At 39.8% G+C, this 27259-nt stretch overlaps 1 long non-coding RNA gene across 6 annotated transcripts in view; it reads right to left on the bottom strand.

The window, feature by feature from the left end:
• The window catches only part of LOC125325336, a 138615-nt gene that overhangs the window by 8669 nt on the left and 102687 nt on the right, over nt 1–27259 (bottom strand). For 4 of the 6 annotated variants that reach the window (XR_007203286.1, XR_007203284.1, XR_007203285.1 and 1 more), the window contains one exon: nt 1527–3031. This is a non-coding gene — a long non-coding RNA (uncharacterized LOC125325336). The remainder of the gene's footprint in view (nt 1–1526; nt 3032–27259) is intronic. The other 2 variants (XR_007203287.1, XR_007203288.1) reach the window with 2 other exon arrangements.

Below are 27259 nucleotides of genomic sequence, written 5' to 3'. Positions count from 1 at the left end.
CCCTCTTATGAGTCTGTCCTAAACTTATTTGCCTGTGTCATCCATCTTCCCCAGCTCTTCCCCATGAAATGATGATGTTTCCCCATCCTGCCCTCAGATAAGCTCTTCTTCACGCGTTTTACCACAAGTTTGCCATCCACTCTGTGCCCCCTACCTGAGTTTCTTTGTGGCTCATCAAGAGACAGCACATGCCATGGCTGATCTGGTACACTGGGCACCCTGACTGATTGATTTGCCAGCCAGCTGAGATGAAAGAGCTGGAATGACTGCTGTGTTCCCTGCTTTTCCCTCAAGGGAATAATTAAAAATCGTTCTCTTCTACCAGCAGTTGTGGAAGATACCAACTGCCAGAAGACCTGAAGGAACTAAAACCGCTGTTCAGTCTAAGATTTGATGGAAGTTGCCTCACAGGTGTGACTGACAGGCAGATAAAGCTATTTTTATTTTTAACTAGGTTCCTAAGAAAAAATATCAAGTTGTAGTATGTTTTAATCAAACAGACTCTGAAGAGATCAAGAACCTTTATGATTTTGCCTCAATTTTTTTAGACCATCCTTAATCTGACATATCTAATTACACTTCTATGTATTCTGATACAGAGCTGGTAGAGGGCATTTCTTTTTGTAAGGCTGGGTATTAATGGGCCCATTACACTACAAAACTGCTGGGACTTCCAGATGTCACTGTAGTAAAACTAAGTAAAGGTAACCTTATGAACAGTTTCTCTGAGCTGTAGCACATTCCCACACCTGCAGGGAATAAAGATACTAAAGGTACATTACAAAACTACCCTGAATGTAGAATTATAGAATCTCCTGAGCTGGAAGGGACTCACAAGGATCATCAAAGCCTAACTCCTGGCCTTGCATAGAACACCTCAAGAACCACACCATATTCTTGCACTCTGTCAGGCCTGGTGCTGTGACCGCTTCCCTGGGGAGCCTCTTCCAGCACCCAACCACCCTCTGGGTGAAGAATTTTTTCCTGATATCCAGCCTAAATCTCCCCTGACTCAGCTCCATGCTGTTTCCTCAAGTCCTGTCGCTGGTCACAAGTGAAGAGCTCAGTGCCTGCCCCTCTTTTCCCCTCACAAGAAAGCTGTAGACAGAAATGAGGTCTCCCCTCAGTCTCTTCTGGAAGGAAAGAAGAATCTGGAAGAAAGGGAAAACAATATTGCAGGGAAATCTGGGCTGCCTCGATCTTCAGTTTTCCCTGTTCTTTTACCACTCTGGTTCTGCACATTACCTGGGTGCTAGGCTTTGCTTAACTAGCGAAATCATCCCTGCTTTTGCCAGAGCAGAGACACTCAGTGCCTGTTCACACACTGCTTGGTTCAGGCTATCTTGTGTTCTAATGAACATATCACAGCAATAGCTCAGAGCTCCCCATATTTCCAAAAAGCATATGTTAAACAATGTAAGCAAAGAGAAACCGTTACAGGCTTCACTTGTCCTAACAGTCCATCTGTTTCCTACTCCCTGCTGAGCGCATCTCTTTTCCTGGTTCCCTTTCAGGTGCACTCTTACCTTATGTAACGTGCTTTTTATTGGAGATTCATGCTGTGACCCTGTCAGAATTGCTACAGCAGGGGTGACCTCGGTAATGACTGTCCACAGCCTGCCAAGGTAAGTTGGTCAGTGTTAGCTGATTAAACTTTTAACAACATCCCCTGTGCGATAAAGGGCAAAATGACAACTTTGCCCATCGTCAAGGTGTCTGTATAATAAACTAATTAGTAAACCACACAGTCTGTGGAGCTTTTAATGAGTGCTATCGTCTGGCCTCTGTAATAAAAACCCAGTCTGCCCCCTTTTGGGATTCAATTAAGGCACAGACTGTCATATGCTTGGCCTGGCTGATCAATGAATCCATTCCGACCTTTGTCGGAGCTGTTTGCAAGGTCACTGGCAGTAGTGAGGGAAGCCAGCCTAGTGGTGGGGAGACAAACCCAACAGCACCCGACAGGCACCAGTATCAGCTGCTAATGTCCTCCAGGTCCTTTGACATCAGCAGAAGTTTCTCTCACACAAAGGTTAGCTGAAAGAGAATGTGGCAATATGCATATCTATAAAATTTAAATATATGGATACCCGTTCTTCTGAACAGAAAGGTTTCCCTGTTATTTAAAAGTTCATTAATTCCTTCACATCTGCATGTACCTAGGCACCTGTGGGGTTTTTGAGCACCAAAATACGCTATCAAATGTTTGCTCTCTAAACTGAGTTTATTGCTATGATCCAGATACACAAACAAAACAAACACAACAGAGTAGCCTTAGATCATACAAAACAGCCCCCTTTTCAGGTCCTTGTGTACAAATAATACTTACCACCATATGATTCCAGAAGGGGTTTATAACCGTTGAAATAATTTTTATGGTGCTCCGTTGCAATCAGTAACAACATTTTAATTTTACAGACAGGAAAATTTCTGTAAAAAAAAAAGTAAATGGTCAGACAGGCAATGACCCAATGAGATACCCAGGCACTGCAGTGAAGGCATCTTTAAAAGTAAAGGTTTCAGGTTTCAGTCCTTTCACCTTCCATCCTCAGGAGAATAAACAGGAATCAGGGGACTGTAGAGTGAAGACAAGACCTTTAGCATCATTATCATCTGCCCTGACCAGTGGGTAAGCACCTGAGCTCCAGGCAAGCTCTGTCCACAGCCACACTGCCACCACAGTAGAGTCAATGATGCACTTGGGTTTATTACAGCTGTAGTAGCAGTGTGGAACCTCCAGACCTCCCAAACATCACTTCCTACAGCCAACAAGAAAGCACTGCATTAGGTGATATGGCAGGGCCATTAGAGACTGTGTCCCCCTGTGAAATGTGGATGCAATCAGAAGAGCAAAAACTGGATGGAGTTTATGAATTCATTCTGCTCAGGTGAGAACACTAACCTCCAAACAGTGGGCCTTCTCTTCTGTCCTCTTCTTTGTTCATTTGAATTAAATAATCTCTCCTCTGCCACCTCATAGTATTTTATAGCCTGGGGAATAAGGAGGTGTCTGAAAGGTGATTTTTAACTGCTGTGATTCAAAGAAAGGAAAAAAAAATCTGGTTGTAATTGTCCTGCTGATTCAGAAACTGAGCAATCTCTGTAGGCATAACCCACGTGAATTCATAGCAAGAAACCAAGTTCTGTTGGTCTTTAAATACCAAAAAAGCAGAGACACAAGGTAATTAGAGTGATACAATAGTGGTGCCTAGTATTTGCATTCCTGCTATTTGCATTCCATTAGAGGTGGAAAACAACAGAAATGCAGAACTTTGCCTTTTCCAATGCAGGCAAAATAGCACTTATCTGATCACCCTTGACTATTCAGTTACAGCAACCAGACAGTTTACTTAGTTATCAAACAAAAAGTCTATTAAGTTTATATATTTTTTAATTATTCATTATCACTACTCCAGTGACTCCATCCTATGCCTCTCTGAGTCTCTCCCTGTTTTTCTCTGGCACTTCTGCATGTAACCAGTCTTGCATTACTTACTGTGATTCCTACCTATACCTCAGTTAGCACTCTGTTCCTCTCTTACCAGAACTGTTACAAGTCACAAAGCCCTGCTGACATTTAAGACACAATTTTCTGTACACCAACACCTTTCAGCAGCAAGCTGCTAATCCCAGCTCTCTGCTAGGGCCCCCCACTTTGCTACAGCTCGGGAGTTCCCTGCATTATTCCTTCAGCTGTTGCCTCAAAACCACAAAGGAAAAGGTGCTCACAGCCCAGGATGGCTCATGAAGCAGACAGCAGGTGAAGCAATCACTAAAGGAACATAATTCTGCGTTTCTCAGGAAAGTTCAAACAGTTATTTTTGCTGGGGCCAGCCTTGCTCTTCCACACCAGCCTATAAGGCACCAGCAGGAGGTTTTTGTATCTGGTCACTCTGCTTTCCTCCTTCCAAATGCAGCTACAGCAATTAGTTTCAGAATTTAGCCTGTTAAGATGATTGAGAGGTGAGGAGTCGCTCGAAGGGGAGATTTATAAAAGAAAAGAAGAAAAAGCAAACATCAACTTACTAAAAATAAAACTGAGACTTTTTTTTTTTTAAATTTTGGAATTCAAGTAGGAAAAATGAACACTTAATTAAATGTTGTGATTTTTTTTGCCCCTCTCTGGGTAATTCAACATTTAAACCAGGAATATTGTATTAAGGTATAGTTTATTAAAACTAACAGAGTCAAATCTGAATTTAGATTTCAATGCCTCAGATTGAAGACGGACCAACCTATATATGTCTCTGTGAATTTTTCACAGAAAATGTGCATTTTGGTACTGTCTTCTGCTGTTTCTGAGATGGCTACAGGGCACTGGAATATGTTTCTTTCTGTTGTATAAATTTTTCAAGCAATAATCTGTGATGAAATGTAACATTTTGATACTTCTAATTATGTTGCTCTGTGCTGTTGAATTAATCCTCAGATCTTTAAGACAGGTTATAAATTGTGCCTATATGGTCTTGCCAACCTCAAGACTCTGTAGACACATATATAGGTGCAGTAGTATGTTATATGCTCACAGAGAAAAACTTCAAAATTTTGCAAAGAAAAAACTGTGGAAAAGATACACATAGATGTAAAACAAATTTAAGATTTAAAAATCTTTTCATTGAAAAATAGCTTAAAACACTGTGTGTTTTTTCCCTCTTTCATTCTGCACCAAGAATTTAAAACTTTGAGAAAGTAAACTATATGAAAGAATTAGTGTTTCATTGCATCATTTCTGAGTTTCCCAGCTGTTCCTTTACATCAGCTGCTCATTTACAGCCCCAAACTTAGAAACAACAAACATCATACACTTAGATGTTATCAACCTAATTCTTACCAAATGAACAAAGCTGTTCTGAAAATGTACTGGCCCAGGCCCCACATGCAAATCTCATAGCTTTACTAAGGATGTTACTGTGTGTAATCTAATTAGCTCTTGGCTATGGTGAAATTTACTTTTCCTTGGGTTTGCTGATGGCTGGAACAGTACTCGGATTAACATCCAAGAAGACAACATGGAGTTCAATGACTTGTGCCTCCCCTAAAAGTCACGCACAAACTTTGAGCAGTTTGACTTTTTGGCTGACAGAATTACCGGGAATACTCCTCTGCAGCCTGGCTGCGCCCACTGCTGTGATTGCAGGTTTCCACTGTATTCAATCATTATTCACTGTGGATCTTTCCTCCCCAGCCCCATGAAATCCAGCTCTTCCTCCCAGCTGTATTAAGTGGCAGATGACCAAATAACATAAAATTTCTAGCTACCCTTTTCACTCACGCTGCAGAATAATGGAAAATATTTTAGGAAAACTCTCTGAAGGTGCGTACTAAATATCAAGACAGTAAAAATAAATATCCCGTAAGATAAATCTTTCTTTTTTATGCTTTGCAGAGGCATTTTGCATCAGCCCTTAAGCAGCTGTGGCTGTGCAAGACGTGGTTTATCCACAAGGGTGCTCTCTGCACGGAATACAGCTGGGGCAGGCAAAGCAGGTCCAGTTACATTTGATCACTAGCACGGGAGATGTGATGTAGGAAGGAAGCATGGCAGAGCATCCTCACTCAAGAGCAGGCAAAACATCTTAGCTAAATATAGATTAGATGAAGCTGCTCCAACTTTTGAGAAGGTCTGGAAAGGCCTGGCTGGCGCCAAGACTGCTCAGAGACTGCCTGGTCCTGGTGTGCCATGCAGGTCCTGGGGACAAGCAGCACCTGACTGTCATTGCAGTGACTGGAAGCTCATCTGGTGATGCACAATGTACAAATCTTCCTTTTTCAGTGCTCTATTCTGGGACAGACATGCACTTTAAAGAGTTAACATTTGATAATGGTCTCTTTAGGTAGAAACCGATCCAGATATTCCTGTGAATATTCATAACTATTACTAATTTCACCTGAGTTTGTTAATTTGGCACCTGAGTGGCTCTCTAGTTCAGAAGCCCATGAATTTTATCTGTCAGATGGTCGGTGAATTGAATAAATTATGAGTGTGTCAACACAAAGATTTGGCTGCATTTCTTTTCCTTCAAATGAATACTGTGTAGTATTTGGTATGAAAGGCTCATTGGGAAACTGCAGCTAAGTAAAAGGCCAAAAAAAAAAAAAAAAGAGGCAGAAAAGTATAAAAGAATCAGAACTTTAACAAACTCTTCACTCCAGTATTTTAAAAAAGCTCTGAAAGAAGGCTGCTCACATGGATTTACTGATAAAATCAGGAAGTTGAACTTTTTCTCAAGTCAGCTACTGCTGCTTTACAAGAAAGCTTCAGATTTTGCTACTTGGGTTTCAATATGAAGGGAACGCTTATAGGAGATTAATTTCTTAATCAAGGTTTTATATACAATTCTGATTTAGCATTCTTGAAATTTCACCAATCATAGTTAAATTATGTTCATCAGTCTGCTTTTTAGCTCCTTCAAAATAACTCTAAGTACAAGAGGCTGTGAATTTCTAAGTCTTCAAGAATAAAGGACTGCTGCAAAAGATTTGAGCTCTGATTTTCAGTGGTTTTATCAGCTGGAGTACTAGCAGTTGCCTTTCTGTTGTAAAGGGAAATGCCTTATAAAAATTGACCATTTTAACTTCATACCACCTCAACAGATCATATCGCTGTCATCCTTTTAAAATGGAGATACTAAGACCAGATTTTTCATGCATTTGACAACATTTTTTTCTACTTCCGTGCTAAGGCGTTGGAGGCTTGATTTTAAAAAAGTACAGAACATCAGCTCCAGCACAAATCTGCAGCTCAAGAAGCTGCTCAGTGACCATGGAAAAATCATGACCTGCAGCTGCCCTTCAAACACGGCCTTAGTGACTTGCCCAAAGCCAGCTAGTGAGATATAATTACTGCTGAAACAAGAGTTTGTGACATTGAAGGGTTTTTTAATGCTATTATGTATTTGTATTGTGATAAAATTGAAAAACACTGTAAAGAGTAGGTCACCTCCTAAAGACATTTTCTTACTGTTGTCCTAGTTTTCCCTTACATTTTTCCTCCTGCATTTAGGGCATTATGGCACTCGTGGTGGTGTGAGATCCACAGCTCACAGGAAGATGTTTGCCCAGGAATCTAAGTTTTGCAGGAGGATTGATATCCCTTTTGAACCCTTTTCAGGTTCCAAAGTGATCCATCAGGGCACTGTGATCTAAGACAGCATTTTAGGACACATTTAACTTACAGGGAGCTTAAAATTGTATTTAAAATCAAATACATTGCACTCAAATACATTTTTAAGTGCTTACTCCAGAATTCAGGTCCTGGTATGTAAATGTTCTTAATGCATTATCTATAAACATCACAAATATACATCTATGTACCCTTCTAGATAAAGGAAGAAAGGCATTGCAGAATATCCATATCATAGAAAACAAGTGTGTTTCTAAGACAAAATCACATCGATTTTTTTTGTCATGAGCAGAAGGGTAAGAACATTTTCTTCAGTGAGCCTCAGCAATCCCACTTGCATCGCAGGGCAAAAGGTGCAGATCCAAGCTGCATCCCAGGAAAGCATGCAGAGTGTGCTGCATTCCATGAAACTCATTCCTGAAGGTTTTCCTGAGCTGGGGTCTCAAGGAGGACATTTCCTTTTCCTGCCTCTCAAATGACCGGCAGACTTTTCGAGGATTCTCTCCCATCTAGTGTTTAACCACTCTCACTTTCTTCTGAGCTTGCTCACAAAGCCTTTATCTTATTTGTCAATGTTTGATATTAAAATAAAAAAAGGTATTAATCTCTGCAGTGACCTTTCTGCTTTATTTCTCCTGGAAGGGGATGCTGCATCTTTTGTAAGTAACTTCAAGGCAAGATATTATGCGGCATTCAAACATATGGCTTTTATCCAGTTAATCATTGTGCATTACCTACTTTCATCAATGTTCAGAAACTTAATTCCAGGATTACTCATTCCCCCTAAAATCCAAATAAGAAAATCAGAAGAATAGACCCAAACAATAGAACTTTTATACCAGGATAATTAGAAAAGGAACCTATTACCCAGGATTATAATTACTGACTAACATATTAAATGACCTTTAACATTTACCTTAAGCCCCAGATTTCTAGAAAACCAGAAAGGTTATGAATGCCATATTAGTAATCTTTAATCTTTATTACTGCTGTGGACAGAATTTTAATGATTTTTAAATAGGCAGCGGTCACTAACATATCCCTATTAAAATAAAAAAATCTCATAAAAAATTAAATGGATTAAGACTTCAAATGTACCATCATCAAAAGTATTATCTAATTATGGAGTTCAGTGAACAGGCCAAGTGAAATGGTTGGTAATATTAGTTACTTACCACATGGGAACGCCCGGGATTTATGCACAAATAGATTCTGCTTCTGTTGCAACATAGTAATTAAGAATTTGTCAGGGAAATTTGACCCTCTAGGGTAGATATTACTTTGTAAAATAAGAATGGCAGAGCACTAGTCTCCTTGCTGCACATAATTTAACTTGATTATTTATACATCAAAGGGAGTCTGCAGTGACTGCAGTATAATATTTAAGTAGAGGGATATTAGAGAAAGAAGCATCTAGTGAAATCTTTTTCCCAAATCTCCGTGAGAAAATAGAGGAAATTTTCATAAAGCATTTCATTTTGCATATAAATTGGTGCCTAGATTGTGCCTGTGAATTTACTGCTGTCAAATTTAATTTTTCTTTAATTCTTCAGGCCCAGATGTGAAAAGCTCTGTGTGCAGGCTGCAATTTTCAATGCTTACAGGTAGCACCCGGATCGATAATGTGTCTTTATGAGAAATTACCATTAATGTTATTGAGTATGCATTTTGCTTTATAGGATAATAAGGTAATATGAAATGCCAATTCATTCATTAGGAGAAAGCTAAGTGCTTAAACGAAATGGGTGACAGGTCTGAAAAAAGATGTAGTTGTGGGAAGGAAGTCAAGAATGGATTTTTAATGACCTAATACCAAAAGGTTTTTACCACTTATTTGCATTTGCTTCCTATAAACAATATTAACTTTAGAATAAAAGTGCTCGAATATTTAAATTGCAGTAAGTGATTCCACTTGAAGAGGCTATTTGGAAATGCTGGGTTTCTGGGAAAATCTCTGCCTGGCCTTTTCAAAGACCACAACGTGAACTCATCTGGTGCAAAAATTAAAACAAAACTCATTTAAATTGACAGGCATAAAGCAAGCATATTTTGAGCATGGCCAAAAAGCCAGAGGTTAGTATGTGAAAAACAAACAAACAAAAAAGTGCTTTAGCTCTTTGTTCAAAGTACAGTGTTCTCCCAGCTCAGTGCAGTAAAAAGAGCAGGTATTGAAAAGAAGAGTTTGTCAAGGGAAAAAAATCCGAACTAAACCCAGATCCCATTGCTATTGTTCAAAAGAGTACTGCAGCTCCTCAGAATACAATACTAACAAAAAACCCCAAAAAAACCCCAAAAAAACCCCAAAAAGTGGTGTTGTTTGAAAGTCTGTTCATAAAGTAAGAAATTAATTAATTTCTAGATACATTCAGTGTCTGAAACTGTGACCACAAGAAAGAAAGTTAAGAGACCTTTTACAAAACCTCACTAGGTTCTTTTTTCCCCCAAGTCCTAACTCACTTTTCTGAGTGAGTTTCTGAGTTTCTTTTTTTACAGTTTTCAGTGAGTTGTTTGCCCTCTTTTTTTCTGCACTGGAACCCCCACACATGATCCCTGGAGCATGAGCTGTGCCAGGGGACGCTGCCATCCTGATCCTGCACAGGTTGGAGCCTGGGGGAGGTTTATCCCTCTCCATGGGGAGGGAGAGGATCAGACCCTGCAGGAGATAACTTGCATGCCTGGAAGCAGAGCTGGCTTTTCTTGGAGCAGTACTCTGTTAGAGACACGGTCCCATTCCCTGCTCCTGCCCCCCTCGAAAAGCCTCCACCAGCCAAAGCCCCCTTCAAACTTCTGACATAGAAATGCCAAGTTTTGCCTTACTAATGTAATTTATTAGGATGTAACACAAGGCATGGCAAGGAGGCAATTCACAAGCCTACCCAGGGAAAAACACATCCAGGTTCTTCAGTGTTCCTCACTCCCATTGCAAAGTGTTACTTCAGTTACAGGAATAACTTAATGTTATTAGCATTACAGGAGTAGCTCAGTGCTAAAGTTTCCAAAGCTGGTCTTTTTTCCACAGGAATACGGGGACCTGACTTCCATTTAAAATGATGGCATTCTCTTCAATTAGATCAGAATTCAGAATTCCTCAACAAAGATTTTCCTAAAGTTTTCATTTGGTCTTTTATGACCTTCACATTTTTGCTCTTCAGCAGCAAATAAGACATTTTATTTACTATCAACACCTTAATACAGCAGTTTCAAAGCAGACAGCTTAATCATTTTTCCTATTGAATAGCTAACATTGTAAAAACAAAGGACAGACACCAGAAAAAGCTTTAAAGTTTTATTTTTATTTTTTTTTCTACTTTAACTTGGCAATGGCTGCTTTGCCTAAAGTTTTTTTTTTGTTTGGTTTTTTTTTTTTTTACTTTTATGTGGGGCTCTTTTTATTTTTTTTTCCCTTGACCTTCAACATCTCAAACTACAAAGAGAGGACTTTCTCTAATGCTGTTTGAATATACTGCATTTTTCTTTTAAGGAGCCTTCCACTGATTTTTATCCTTCAGGGATCAATGGTTTCCTCAATTCCATAATCTGACAAGCTATAGTAAAAGCAAAAGGCCCCCACTTCTAGAGCCTTAAGTGTTAACGTGAGATGGCAACGGATGTACTTTCACACTGAACTCACAACAGCCTAAGGAGAGCTTTAAAGTATCTTAGCCTAAGTCTCTCTCTTTGGGAGGACTGAGATATGGGAGGAACTTTAGTATTATTGTTAATCTGTATTACAAAAGCACCTAACAGCCTCTGCTGAGTTCAGGGCCCCATTAAAAGCAAGGATGGATAAAGCTGGTTCAAATGTGTGTTCATTCCAGCATAACCTATGAATGCCTTTGCTTTCTGGTAGAGTCTGACTCTTTTCCACAAAACTCTTGTTAAGTTTGGAAAGTGGGAAAAAGAAGGAGAATGGAAATGCTGATTCACTACTAAATTAAGCACTGCTCATTTTGCTGCTACAGTAACTTGGAAGAAACAAAATTTATTGCTGTAATGCAGCATAGTAAGTTGATTTCTAAGGGACTTTTTGATCAAAATAATCTACATATCATCACATAGCTCTCGGAATGACTCCTTCTCCAATGTCTCCCTGTGGCTCTTTGCACAGAGCACCAATACTCCCTTCTGCTCAATCACATACTATACAGAGAGCTAACTTTTTAATTTTCTTCAGTACTTCAGCACTGTTTGCTTTGTCTCACTGGCATCCAAACACCTTGACATGCTGCCAAACATTCCTACAGATTGAGAAACCAGTCAGGTGGTGAACCTGGAGCAGCATCCCACACAGGGACCATGTAAAGGGAGGATGGATCGGTGAGCTGACATGTGGCGGAGGAGGAAGCTGTTCTCTAACACGGATCCTCCTACAAAAGAGGCTCAGAAACCTGGCTGGTGAGTCTCTGGGTGCTGTTCTCTGAGGGAGAGCAGCCATCAGCTGCCATAATTCACTTTATGCTGCCAAGTGTGCAAGTCAGGGAAGTGGAGATGGGCCCCTGTCACATCTTGCTCTGCCACTATTGTACTGCCCCTAGAATGTGCTGACTTTGAAAATCAGAGTGGCATCAGAGGGACATTGATAATTTAACAGTCCTTTGATATATGCCAATGTTCACACTGGGATGGTACAACTGAGGCAGTGCTGTCACCATCTCTGATTTGTTGGAATTGATGATGGAGTAAAACAAGTACTACCTAGGGTTTAATGTAAAACAGTTAATGGGATTCAGAGGGAAGATAATGGAATATATTCACAATGAGTCATATATTTATGTCCACATTATGTAGAATATGACAACATATTGCAACCAGATTGCAACAGGTTTAATTTACATATATGTTTGTAACTCCTGTCTTCAGTAGTCAAACTGCATGGGACTCTAGGCACTCAAATTTCTAGTTCTAGCATCAAAATATGTGCAAGCCCTTGGCTGGGAGTGGCAATCCTGGCAAAAATGAAAATCCATATGACCAGCAGACCCTCTGTATTTTCTTACTTTAAGAAAGAATTTCACTACCTCCCCACCTATCTCCTGTGGACATGCAGGCACTGCTCTTGATGTCTTTGACCTTGCTTACTCTGTTATCACTGTTTCAAGAGCATCATCCTCTGCTGCAGCCAGGGCTCTGACATTCCAGCTCACTTCAGGCTGTTGAGGAGACCTTGTGCATTCTCCTTCCCATGGTAATTTTGAATCAAACTATTCCTGAGCCATGGTTTATATGTCACATCCAAAGAGCACTGCTCTGAAAAACACAGTTATCTTCTAGCAATCAAGTAGTCCCACAGAAGTCCCAAGTAAGTTGAGTAGTCCCAAGGAAGTTGAGAGACTGAGTCAAAGCCTATAAAACTCCCTTGGTGTTTACTCCAAGGAGTTTTGGATCAGGCTTTGGACATGCTTCATCTTCTATACATTGTCTATAGCTCAAACATATTTACAGCCAATTACCAACAGCAACGATTGTAGAGGTTACTGATGATCTATAGAGTGCAGTGGGATAATGACTGAGACAAGACATTCCTCTCATCACAGACATCTGGGTAGTATTGCTACATTGCTACTGTTAAAGTGGTTGTGCAAGTGATTTCTCTTAATAATCTAGTAAGTGCTTTGGGATCTTTCTGAATGAATGGATTTCTAGAGCACATGCATTCCTCTTATTGTTACTTATCTGTCTGAGTACTGTCACACAGAAATAGGGATTCTCTGTGTTTATTTGGTTTTGAAATAATATATAGTCAGTACAGCTATAGATCTCAATCCTGTCACGGGAAGCAAAGCACTATCTGTTAAAATGTATTAGCCAAACATATGCAGACAAATGGACCCAACAGCACCTCACCACAGACAACAAATTCCTCTTGTCCTTTAAGAATGTAGGGGTTGTTTTTTTGATGTTGTTGTTGTTGCTTTTATAAATAAGCACCTAATCTCATCTACAATATGTCATGAAAGTTCTCTCTCTCATTTGCACAGGCAGTTACTCAGTTTTTTACATATTCACCTGTTTGGAAATTGGATGCAGTTTTACACATTCCTTCCCTAAAATGAGGCCTACATTAAACGTATTTTCCCTAAATTATTATTACCTCTTATGCATAGTTAACAGAAAGCAGTGCAGCTAGTTTAAGTATAATTATCCATAACTTGTCGTGCACTGATGGCATCCATCATTCTTCTGGCAGAAGCAAACTTGATTCCCACACCAAAAAGCTTATCAACAACATCAAGAAAATTTATAACTGATACTAAAATTATGAGCACTACATAACTCCCCAATAATATCTGCGGTGAGTTTTGACTGATATTTGGCCTAATTTCCTAATTTAGGGCAAACAAGCCTCATATGCTAGACAAATCCAAATTTAGATCCTGACTTTTGTTTATAATAGCATTTAAAATACATTAAGCCTGGGAGTTTCAGTGAGGGGGAAGAAGTCTGTCGAGATAACTACATGTTCAGTGTACGCTGAAAATTTTGAGATAGCAGTACTTTTTTTTCCTTGTTTGTAAAACCAGAGGCAAGGATTATACAAATATGCAGTCTCACTCTTTTCTGCACTTGTGTGTCTATATCTATACAGCCACTCAACATTTTATATTCATGTTGCAAGTCACATAGGGATTTTTTTCGGTGGGGTATTGTGTAGTTCTGGCCCCAGAGAAGTCCTCACCAATGACTTCCAAGCACTGTCACAATGCAAATAAAAACACAGCAAGAAAAGAAAGTTGCAAGGGTAAAAGGCAACATATAAAGTTAGGTAAAAGAAAAAGAGACTCTTCAAATTTAGTCTAAATTTTCAGTATATTCCAAGATTTCTCCTTTCTGGGTTGGTACTTTAGTGGCTTCAGGAATCTCAAAGGGTACAAAATGTTACTTAATGCCTGTATATAACAAGGAATATGATACATTATAAAAGACCCATAGATGTGACATTTAGGATCCTGGTTTGGTGGCGGTCTTGGCAGTGCTTGGTCAATGGTTGGACACGATGATCTTAGAGGTCTTTTCCAACCTGAATGATTCTATGATCCTATGCACAGCTGTGGGTTTCTCACACCCGGTTTTTGTGCGTGCATATTTGCTAGGTTAGTGCTTTTCTAATGATCCATCAACGGCAAAATGAATCTGTTTGCATAAGACCATAAAGACAAAGATTATCAGCACCTAACCTACCATAGAATAGAAAAGATCAAGAAATACAGAGTTAATCTAAAAACCCAGGAAGGTCTCTTCCACTTCAGGGAGGAAATAAACAGAAAGTTCTCATCACATTCATACCCTCTTAAGGACACTGAAATCTCTTTCACAAAAGAATAGCTCACTTTTGGTGTCTAAATATTTTCGCTTTTACTCTTGCACTTAAAAAGCTGAGATTTCATCCTTTCAAACAAGCACCTCATGGAATGAGACAATGGAAATTAACAGACAAGAAAGAGGTGAAGAGAAGGCAATGCTTCCACTAAGACAAAAAGTTCACATTGGCTCAACTATTTTTTAAACCAGCTTCTCATCTGCATGAACTAACAGAATTTATTAGTGTCAGTAAACAAGGGCCATTGCCTTAATAATTGGTGAACCAGCAAGTCTGTAAGGCATCCAAGTCCTCTCCCAGTCTCCATCTTAACAAAATCTTAGTTAGATTAATAATAATGCCTGTGGATTCTGAGCTAAGCTTCATTCAGTCTTACAAAATTTAAATTCAATATGCAATTCAGTGGGAAATAAGTTTTCAAGATGTCACACAGTTTTCAGTTCATGTTTCAAGAAACAAGGAGCAAAAGGTAGAAGGTGAAAAAATGCATAATATAGTGACTGTCTCTTTTGCACAACAAAAATGTGAGAATTGAGACAGCTGTTAGTAGTCTCAAACAATTTTGTGAGTAGGACTTGTGGGCTCTGACTCTTCAACAACCAAGAAAGCACACGGACCATTTTTAGTGTCATTTTCTCAGTTACTTTGGCTAGAAGGAATGGTTTCTTGATGCTGAGAGGTTTTCTATGTATTACTCTGGAGTATCTACTTTTGAAACTAGACAAGGTTCAGAAACATCAATAAAATGCGAAATAGATGTTTTTCTCTACCTCCTTAATTCTACATTCCCCAAAGCATCATTCAGGTTTTAGGTGAAGGGCTGAGTCGTGTCCCCTGCATCAACATTTTTGTAGATTTGTTTTCATGCTTCTGCAAACCGTTTCTCTTTCCATCGCACCAGAAATCAATCACAGCGTTGGGAGAGCTGAAAATATGCTGCTCCTCAAAAGAAAGAACTGTGTGGCTGGAAATTAATTATACTGAGAAAGCTGTTCCGGGTGGACAAAGCCAACCAGATCGCTTAAGAGTGTGACAAAATGCTAAATTGATCTGAGCTGTCTAGAGACAGTTCAGAATTTCTTCTTGGGATGTTCTGTTTCAAAACCTTATTACCGTAACTTCTCAGTGACTGTATGTCACGATCATGAGTTACTCCATTTCGATGTGTATTTATTTTCTGTTAATGTTATAACTTAGGAAATTCAAAAGGATGGAAAGGGTACTTGGTTCTATCCCTAAATGTCAACCATGTAAGTGCTTTGACTTTTATTTTCTATTTGCTTTGGTCAGTGTAAATTTCTATGGGTTTTGCTGGTTGGGGGAAGGGGATTTGGAGATGTGCAGTTCTTGGTTATTAATATTTGACTTTGTTAGTGCTATCTGTTTACCGTATGGCTTCTGGAAAAAGATAGGAAATATTAGCTGGTGAGTCCTTAAAATGCACGATGTGTGGGCACACGCCTTGTGCCTGCACATTCTTTGCACTGCTGCTGCATTTAGCCTGTGATTGACCATGGAGGGGGTTTGATATTGTTTTTTGATACTTCTTTGCTTTTACTTCACTCTTTTTACATTTAATACATTTGGATGATCAAGTTTGAGTGAATCCCATATGCTTCATACAGGCTGGTTTTTTTCCTTATTTCTGGAATAGAAAAGATGAAGGCTGTTTTTAGCCGCTGTTTACATTCACAAAGCTGGATCCTGCACATAAATGAGTTTTTATACAAATGCCTGGGATTTTATACAAATCCCATTCCTCTTTCGCTTAGAACGAGTAACAAGACAGCTGTCTCCAAAGCAGAAAAGCCTGTTGTTAAGAAAGCAATAATAGGCCAGGCTTAAGATCCTTAGCTGGGCTCTTTTATTTTGGGACTTTTACCAAAGGCTGAGGGGTACCCAAAGAAAATATCAAATATCCACTAATATTGAGGGCCTAGTACTCATAGTTGGCAGGGTATGAAATTTGTTTCTATAGGAAATCACCTTATTGTACAGAAAATTTAAACTGTGTGAAGGCTTTTTTCTTTTCTTTTCCCCAAACTGAACATGAAAACTTTTGGGGGTTGGAGGTGATGGCATATTGTACTGTGAAAAATTGGTTTATGCTCAAATGCCTTTTGCGGTCACAACACGATTCCTCACCTCTTCTTGCATGAAAAGGCAAGAGTCAGAGGGCGCTTCTCCTCTGGGGTTTTTCCTGAGATCATTTATGCTTTCCAAAGCCGGATCCAGGTCCCAACCGATAGAGCGGGACTGTCACAGCCCGGGTGCTGTCCTGCAGCGTATTTCCAAACAAGCCATTCCCCTTGTTTTCTTTATTTTTCCCTCTAAAAAGTGATTAAAAGGAGGAGGCCGTCGATGTCCGTGAGATTCACTGAAATTCCTTGAAATGCCGCCGTGACTTTCATTATTCCGCCGCTACCGAGGAGGCTGTGCAATTGTGCCGGGAAGCCACTGGGTGTCAGCAGGAATGTGAAAGCAAGGCAGGGACACCCAGCTTTCCCTCTCCATAAAACACAGCAATTCACACTACATCCGTGAGAATTCCGGAAAGGAGATGCCTGGCAGAACTTTTGCACCCAGGAACACGAGTGGGCAAGCAGCCCCGATGTCAGTCAGCTCAGCCTGAAGAGCAAGACTCGCTTAGTGCTTCTCCTTCATCCTCTAACAGAAAGCTGATTGTTAAGAGAATGTTTGAGGGCCAGTTTTTAAAAACCAGACAATGAGCTCAACCCAGTACCTCAGCCAGCTAGCAGGCTTGCTCAGGATCAGAGGAAAATCATCATTGACAACACACAAAATCCTTTTAGCACATCTGCTTGTCAGAGATTAATACAGAGTTTGTTTATACTTATCATTAAACCAAAGTTTTGCACAGATTTCACTGATTTTTTTATATGCATCTCAACAGCACCCACAGATCTTGCTCTGCTCTGTGTCAAAGCTGCTCTGTTCAACTAGCTGTTATACCACTGCAGAGTAATCCTCTGTTAATTTGGACCTCAACCCCCCTAAAAATCGAGGGTTTGGGATCCCAAAAAATAAAAGCAAAGTAGTTAAGGTCTAAAAGTGTTCTTGCCTGTTTGCTGTTATTGATAAAATGGTCCGCCTGGTCGTGAGAGACAAAAACTGAGACAGACAACACACTCCAAATAGTAAACTCAAAATAAACTCATCTGGTTTTGAAAGATGAACATTAATAACAATTTGTAGACACATTGTTATGGGTCCCAGTGTATGTCTTCTGTAAATCAGTAATGGAAACAGTAGGATGAAACAAAGAATTATCAGCCACAGACACTTTTGCTTCTTTTGAAGGAGAACATGTAAACATCAGGAAAATTTTGAATATTTTTCCCTATAGACTTCTAGACTCACTACTGCTAAGTAACACCCGTGGATCAGAACCCTGTGAATTGCAGAGTGTCTTGAAACTGTGCAATCTTCAGTGAGAATGGAGAGCGCCCCTCTTCTTGCACGATTAGGCGTTTACCCTCATAGATGTTCTCCGTGTATTTCTCTGTAAATAACACAGGGATGCTGCCAGAGTGGATAGCTGCTGAAAAAAGGCTCTTCCCCTTGAGAAGCAGGGCTTTCAAACTGGTGGAAATGAAGTATTAGCTCATGTGACATTCCGTGGAGTGGCCTGATTTAAATAACTATACTTTATTCATAATGAGCGGAATGCACCAATTTGCTCTCCCTTTTCCCTCTCCTCCCTTTTCATTGCCCTTTTAAGGTGCAGAAGGTTGTTTTAATTCCACTCAGAATTACTTCTCTAAAAATGTTGGTAATTCTGACAAAAGCATCACACTTTACTGTAAAGGCACTCGGTGAGCAACACTACGAAGGTTACAGGAGAGCACCAGCTATAGCTCTGTTGTTTTCATTTGCATACAAATTGTGAGCCAGAAGCAAGCATTTTCATACACTGAGTTATATAAAATCTGCTTTTTTGGACTGAATTTTAATTTTATTTTTATCCACAAGAATTTCTAAAGAAGTAACGGTTTTGTTTTAGGTTTTTTTAAAGATGGAGATCTAAACTCAGGGTAATTTTTCCAAATGATGCATATTTTGAGATCGTTTTATAAGTTCTTTATAATGTAGAATTTGAGGTCTGGCAATCAGATATTTAGACTCCGTTATGAATTAGGTGGTTTAGAAATGAAGACATGCTTGCGGTCACAATTACAAAAACATATTTATGATGAGAGAAGAACCAGACAGACACGAAGACAGCAGGTGGGAAAGTGAGGAAAAAGCATAAGAAGTGGGGTGTTTTTTTGCATAACAGACTCTTTATCACCCGTGCTGAAGCTGTCAAATGATAAAGTATCCAGTGGAGATTTTAGAAATACTGGAGGAGGCTAAGGTTTTGCCTGGGACCTTAACAGATCTGTGAAGCTGCTTCTGTCCCTTCCAGACTGCAGAGGAGAAACTACAAGCTGAGTTACTTCCAGTCCTACCTGTGAGCTTCACTTGCATATCCCTAGCAGTAAGAAGCAGACATCAATAGCAATTGAGATGAAATAGCAGAGGACACAGAACAAACTGAGTTAAAACTTACCCACTCCATCCCTCCCCAATGTGGTACTATACTTGTAAGAACTTCTCACAAAAGCTCTCTTGTGTTCCTGTGAGATAACAGGAAATGGGATGTGCCTGGTTCCTAAGCCACCTGACACCCATTGTGGTGATGGACTTCCAACTCACCTGGGGCAGCTGACACTTTTAGGGAATTGGTAACACCCGGTTACTGTGTAAAGTGGCAGACTGAGGCTCCTGCCAAAGCTGGAAACCAAGAGCTTGGACCTGGGGATGCTGGCATTAGACATAAGGGTCTTGTGGTAGGAGGCTGTTATAAGGTTGTATGTTGACTATGCATTTTTCAAGGTAATGGCATTTTGCTACTGCTATTTTTCCCCTATAGAAGTTAAAGGAACAAAACCCAAACTGTAGTATTATAAAAATTACTTTCCAAATATTTATTGGCATTTAGCCTGTGATAAATGGTCAGCAAAGTTTAAATGTTGTATTGCCTTCTTTTTGCTGGAATTCTAATAAAAATATCAGTGAAACACTAATTCAAGTGATTTTAAAAGCTTGCATCATTTTGACATTGTACATTTTCTTTGTTCTTGGACTGTGAAAGATTAGGCACATCTGCATTAAACAGATAAAAGTTTGCTTGGAGAGATTTTATTGTGGTTCTTTTTTCTATTTGTTCTTCCTGGGGATGACATTCTCATCTGGTATAAGTTGGCAGAGCTCTCTGCTTATGGAGCAGAGCTGTCCTGGTCTACAAAGATTCAAAATAAGGCCTAGAAATCTGATAGCTGCCAAAAACCTGGATCTGTTGGATCTTTCTCAGCAAGATATGTGTATATGCACGCTCATTTTCTCCTTTTCTCACTCTTTGAGGTTACCAGGTTATTTCAACTTGACTGTTGCTGCTATCCAACTCACCTAATTAACTGATTTCTTTTATGATGTTTGTAAAGTTTGTCCCACTTGCTCACAATGCTCCCAAAGACTTTCCTTTTAGCGTGGCATGCTGACTTCAGTGTCTATCTAAACAGGCCAGGATGACTTGATTTAAATAATAAACTTTTTAAATATTTGATGGGCTATGGAGCTCAGCTGTTGCAGGGAACTGTCTCAAATGAGTGTGTCTGTGGGCATGTAAAACCCAGGATCTTATTTACTGCAACACGTAACTTGAACATGCTCATGGGCTGACCATGACAGCATTTGGAAGCTGGGAGAAACCAGTCATTAAGATGGACTTGTTACAGATTGCTCTGAAAACCTTCTTTAACCCAAACATTGTCAGCTCTGAGCTAAGCCCCAGCAGAAATGCCGTTTTTAGGATCACATAATTGGCTGATCAAGTTTTTTAAAAGGGTACCACGTAGATTTCACTTTGTGGAAGATGCTTCCCTGCAGCTTTGAGTGGGATCCATTTAACCAGTAAATGTATCAGTTGCTGACATCTAGATCTGATATAACCACTTAGACGCCTTTTATATTCACTGGAGTGATTTGAGGATGCAAAGTTTGGAAATGTCTAAAATAGGTCAGATGAGTTATGAGCTAAATTTGCCTATTCCTCTTTATCCAGTAGAAAGGGCACTGAGGATGCCCAGCTGAGGTAAAAATTTATGCTGTGGCCATCTAAGTCTACATGAGGTGAATCTCACACTCACTGTCTTAAATAAACTCATCAAAATAACGTTGCAGGAGTGTCCTTAACACTGAGCATGAGCAAATGCGTGGCTCTGAACAGCATCTGTGTTTGCTCAACTTTTCATTTCAATTTGAGCACATCAGTACATCATCAGTTGAATAAAATAAAAGACTGGCTCTGCAAAGAAGTATATTTCATGGAAACATACTAGGATTCTTGAAAAACAGAAATCTCAACTGATGAAATGAAAAAATTCATTACATTTAGGTTACTATTCTTAAAGCATCTTATGAAAGGAAGAGGCCTTTTTTTGGCAGATACTAGAGGGACTGGAAGGAAACACATCCAGTGTATCCACATGATGTGACAATGAACTGTGTGGACTACCTTTTCAATCTCATTTTAAAAGCCTCGGAGAGACGTCCTGTGGAGCTATGAACAGGCTCATGAGTGAAGTACCAAATTGCAAGGAAAAAGTATCTCTGAGTGGCACGGTCCCCATTCCCTGCCCTGGCCACTTCTACATACGTGAACTGGAAATTGCTACAAAATCAGAAAGGCCACAGTTCTGCCAGTTGTTGTGCAAGGAATGATTGAAATTCCAATCTTTTGACTGGGACACAGCTCTCCAAGAGCACTCTTGGTACGTAAACACCAGCACGTGAAAGGCGTGACACAAATACCTATCTCACAGAGTAAAAAGGCATGTTATCTGACTCTGAAGTGAATTCCTAGCTATGGAGATGTGAAGGGAGAGGGGAGAAGAAGGTCACTATGTGGTAAAAGACAAACATATCTGATGCATGCAATCAAGCAGGGCCCGTAAATTAATTTTCAGCTCTAAAAATTGACTATCTCCTGGGGAAATTCTATTATCGAAAAACAAGATATATTCCAATTAGGAGAGAGGTCATATAGAGGGCAGGATAGAAAAGAGAAAAGGAAGAAGACAAAAAAAAACTTTACACATTAGAGCTCTAAAGGTATGACCGTCACTAAATGGGACAAAGGGGAGGAGGCTGTTAGGAACCTTAATTTGAAATGCCCTTGATTTCTGTCATTTTAAGTTAAAGCCTGCATATTTTAACACAGTGGTGCCTTACAGTACTCTGGCACATTGTGTGTACTGCTACCTGCTGTGGATCTGGACCTTGGATCACTGCTCTGTCTCTCAGCATGACATGAAACACTAAGGGGTACATTTTCAAAGCAATAAGTGGGGATTTCACTGCATGATTCCCACTGAAGCCAGTGTAAGATATGTAGCTGAAGCCCTGTGCAATGATTTGAATACTTCCCATATCACTTCTTAGAATTGCCGAAAAAATATTTCTGGCAGTAGAATTTTCCAGGGACTGCTATTTGACTTCAAACTTCTACTTCATAAATTTTGGGCTTTGATAGGTTTTTTGGAAGTAACTAAATGTTGTTACCGTCTGTTTTCTGTAGGTGTTGTCAGCTGATCAACTCATTATGAAATCTGCTAATTGTTAGTGGAGAGCATAGGTACCCACAGAACACTTCACTCCTTTGCTTAACAAAATCTATACAAACAGTGCACATTTTGCCTGTCAAGTTTGTTTTGCAAGACTTTATAGTATTTTGGGTCACAGAATAGTACTAAAAAATTCTAATTTAATTCTAATTCTAAAATGTGCTGATCTGAGACTTGCTAAACTTTTGCAAAGAGGAATTATTATCTATCATGCAGCCCCTACTTCCACCCCAGAATGCATATTTTTAGTTTTTCAGAACTGATTTTTTTCCCCGCAGAAAATCAGATATTCTGAAATAAATAAATTTTATATTTCAGCAAAAATAAATTAAAATTCAGTCTATCAACTAAGTGAGAAGCTGTCATCAGCTCTGAGTAATGGTAAAAATATTGAGCAGGCAAGGGCAAAGCAGGAGGCTGAAGGTTTGCACAGGCAGGAAAAATAATTTTTATGTATCTCACTGATGCAAAATTAAAGATGTTAATATGTTCAGATAAAGAGAACTACAGGATCACTGGAGCGGGCTCCACAGAGAGCTGGTACATGGAGTGAACATTAATGTAAACCTTAATTTTTACACAGAAAATAATAAAATTACTCTCTGTATTGGATACAGGTAACATGCTGAGTGAGCTGAGAAACTTCCTTCCCTTTAGACTGGAACACAAGAGCATCGTGGCTTTTAGACAGAAGTGGAAGCCTTTCCTACCAGTGCAGCGCTGTAGACAAGGTTGTGGCTGAAGGCAGGACTTCTGTGGCTTGCTCTGCTTGTTCTGCCTTAAGCTGGTTTAATTTCCTGCTTTCACTGCTGAACCCAGCTTAATAACAAGAGCAAAACACTGGAGAATGTTGATGATAATTTTGGGAGACATGAGCAGTATGGAACAACATTAGAACCACATCTAGAACAACAACAAAAAAAAGAGCAAGTGGAAGTACGAGGCTTTTAGAAGCCAAAAAAACCCCAGTTGTTCTGTATGCTCTGCACTGAACATGAAAAAGAGAAGGAAGAATGACTTTGAACCACAGATGTGAGGCAGCAACAAGACAGGGAAATACAGGCATTTGAGCTGGAAAGGTGATTAATGATACCGTGCAAGCATACAACACCTGGCGAGACCTGAAATGCTGTGTATAATTCAGGTCATCCTGGTACAAGAAATATGAATGCAAATTGGAACTGATATAACAAAGCACCAGTAGGTTGGTCAGGAGACGGGAGACCCTACCTCATAAGAGAAAATTTAAAATGCTCTAAGAAGCTGTGTGTCTGTGCTCCAAGCTGCTCTGCAGCACAGCAGCCACAACTTAGGACAGTGCTGGAAGCAAGCTAACATGTCCTAAGGGCATGAGGGTGGGTATGATAGGCTGAGCCTATTATAGTAGCTGGATACTTTTCAATTAGCTTGACATGTGAAAACAGAAGTTCCCCAAAATCTTGAACTTTGATTGTCTAACACTGTGGGTAAAGGATTTGAATATTTTTATAGATATAATGAAAGGATGAATATCAAAGAGCTGGAGGAGCTAAAGTTTTTAAGATTCAGAGTATTCTGGTGAGAGGTAAAAAAAAAAAAAAAAAGGTTACTAACTGCCCCTGGAAAACCTTCAGCTGAAAACTTACAAGAATATTTCTGAACACTTGTAGGAGTTGTTTAAACAGTTTCCAGTAAAAGTAGTGCAACTAACTTGACAAGCTTAAGAAATTGAGTATCTAATCCCAAATGACTTTGTGATGCATCTGAAAAAGATTCTATAAACACATACCTGGAGAACAGGGCTGTCATACGGCGTCCTACATAGGTGTGAAAAGCCAAAAATATTTTTCTCCAATTTAAATAAATTTTACTTTATATAAACCTTACATTTTGTTAAAATCCATCAAACAAACAAGCAACCTATGAAAAGTGGAAGTCCTTTTTAGTTTTATCTCTTAGGTGAAAGTGACTGATGGGCAGTTTGTTTTCAGCAAATCAGCATTTGAACAATAGAAGGCATTCCACCAGAGAGTGTTGACAAACTCTGGTTTCCTGGCAGTAGATGTAATGCTAATTCCTACAGCTATTTTGAAACAAATATGCTGAAGGGAGTAATGGGAAAAAGCAGCAGTGTGCAGCAGATGCTAGGTCTACCCTTACAGTCTCTGCAGCAAAGAAAAATCTTGTAAGGAGGGTCAATTCTTACACGTCGCAATTGCAAAACAGTCTGTTACCCTTATTCAGGGAAGGAAGGAATGATCCCTGATCAAAGCATGGAATAAGGGTCAGATTCAATAGCAGCAGAAGGCAGACACCTTAGTCACTCTTCTATGTATCTGGCTGGCAGGACCTGTCCCATTACTCATTTTCTGAGCACTCCTGCTAGATTGGCTCCATTCTTCTGTTAAATGGGTTCACTGATTAGAGCATTCATATGGGAAACGTGGGTTCAATTCTTTTCTCTCGCCGAGCATAAACAAGCCTGCATCTTCCAGGGCAAAACTCCAACCATTATGCTAACAGGTATTCCGGAATTATGATCTTGCTCAGTCCTTCTTGTTGAAGCTTTGTATGGAATAATAAACATACATTAGACCAAGGAGGAAAACGATCCGTGAGTAAGACTTTGTAGCCAATGGGGAGCAGACTTGCACCAGTCTGTGCGCGACTACACACGTGTGTAGGTCTGTAGTCACACTGTGATAAGTATTTCCTGGGGCAGGGAGTAGCCCCTGGATTTCTCCACTTCCCAACAGGACCCATTGCCAGTAGAGAACAGAGTGGTGCCAATGCTTGTGTTCTCCATCCCCCCCACCTTTCTGTTATCTTTAGTTCTTATTCATGACAGGCTGAGTGGGATGGATGGGCCAGTGGGAGATTCAGACAGGTTCATGGAGAGTCACAGGTTCACACACTTTTTTACAAAGCAGGAATGAAAACCCAGATCTTTCACTGCCCAGGCTAAGTCCTCTGGGCATGTGATGGAACGAAAGAGGCAGAAGTGACTTTTTGCTCCACCATATGTTGTGAGGTGGGATGGATGTGGGTATCAAAGTCAGCAAGACTCAGGGTTGGTCAAGGCATGGCAGAGGATCGGGGTTTGACACTTCCATATCCACTGCTGTTTGAAGAGGTTACTTTGGATGACTCAGCTTTCTTTATGCTTATATAGACTTTTCTGGACCTAAGTTTTAGGACCCAATTGCCCTCATCTTAAGCAGCCTGCAGTCCATTTGGGGTTGTACATTCCGGCAGAAGGCGTTGGAGGCTGAAGGTGCTGGAAACAGCGAGCCTTGTGATCTGTTGTGAATTTAGCTCTTAATGAGGGCTGTAGATCTAGTCCTAGGCACATATCCCATTTCGAAAATGTTCTAAGAGATTGAATAATAAGTCAGTAGTTATCAGTTAATTACCAAATTGTGAAAAATGACAGAGCAGATGAAGAAATACTCGCACAAAACCAATGTATTCATCTCAACAGCTACATTTGCCTGATAATACGGTTCAAAATTATTTATTTACGCTCATATTTGCACTGCAGAGCAATAATAAATGTTGTGAAGCATTTTTTTATAAAGAATCAATCTCATTACATTTTGCAAAAAGTCAAGAAGTTGCAATAATGTGAGACCTTCCAAAATACTGTAGCTGCTATTAAATATTTGCTGAGAAATGGTAAAGAAACCATTGTTTTTTATGTCAGTTTTATGGGATATGTGGATAGGTAAGAAGCAACTTAGTGAGCTTTTACTGTGTTGCTTACTGATTCCAGGCATATAATTCACAGGATCCAAGGATGGATTTGCATATGTTTGTCTTATTACATAAACTGAACAGAGACTTCTTGTAGATATCAAACAAAACCTGCTTGAAATATATTCCTACGGCTGCCAAAAGGGGGTTTGTAAAGTGCTGCTAGATTAAACTTGTCAGTGGTAAACAAAATTCAAGAAAACCCCAACAAATAAGCAGAAAAGAGATTTGAAGGTGCACTCTCTCAGTTACAATTACATTTTACCATTTTGTGGACTTGCTGATGGATATTTTCTTAGCAGCTGGTTCAGGGAGACATGCCCTGATGATCCTCTCTGTCTTGCAGTGTGACCAAACACTTTATCACATCAGGACAGATGGCCTGAGATGTGAACTTGTCAACAGGAAGAAAATGCAGGAGGACAGTGTATCTCTGCTGTGGCAATACTGCAGCAAGAATATTTGACAATGGGCAGAGAATCTTTTCCCACCTCAGCTTTGTAAGGCATAGCTGTAAGCCATCTCTCCATGACGTGTTATGTTCTGGCACAGAGACAACAACAGGTAAGGTTTCAAAGAGGTGCTGTGATTTCATTCACTGAATTTAAAGAAGCGAGGAGAGAAAGCCCTCAGATTGGAAAGAGGAAAAATGAGCAGGAGTTAGCTGTGATGTTAGGATTTTTTATGCAGTGAGGTAAGAGGCTGGAGTTACCCACAAATCACACCACCTTGAGAAACATGGGATTTGTCATCACTGATCAGACAAGTACTCTAACTCTGCCTCCGGCTGTGACCAATACCTGATGCTGGGATAAAAAAGTCCCACAATGCATTTAACTCAACTGAGTAGAGGGAAACAATTGAACCTGGCTCTTACAGCCCAGAGTGTGAAGCCAGAATCCCCTTATTCATCTACACTGCCAGAGTTACATTGGCTGAGTGCAATATGACATTTTTTCATATCCAACACTTCCAGTCGAGGTTGGTGGGAATGTTGAGTGCACATGAACTGCAATGATCATAAAATTAGTCAGACTTATTAAAAATCCACTCACAACATTTAAAACTCCATGACCATCTGTTGAAATACATTCCACACGCCAGCTAGGGAAAACTGAATTAAAAAACCCCAAACTAAAATCAAAACTAAAAATCCAGTCCTTAGTAATTCCAGCTGGAGAACTGAAATTTTAAGCTTAGCCACAGCTGAAGGAGGTATGGATGGAAAGTGGGGTGAAAGAGTAGAGAGCAGGAGACACAAGAAAATCTAATGCCTAAGTATAATTTCAAAGAACATTTCTTTCAGCAACAACTCAGCATAAATAGCCTCTGAACCATCCTTCACCCCACCATTACTACACACTGTCCCTCCTAAATGTGCATGCAACTTTTGGGTGT

The sequence above is a fragment of the Corvus hawaiiensis genome, chromosome 4, assembly GCF_020740725.1.
Source record: "Corvus hawaiiensis isolate bCorHaw1 chromosome 4, bCorHaw1.pri.cur, whole genome shotgun sequence".
NCBI classification, from domain to species: Eukaryota; Metazoa; Chordata; class Aves; order Passeriformes; family Corvidae; genus Corvus; species Corvus hawaiiensis.
This window is presented reverse-complemented; position numbering and strand designations above follow the sequence as displayed.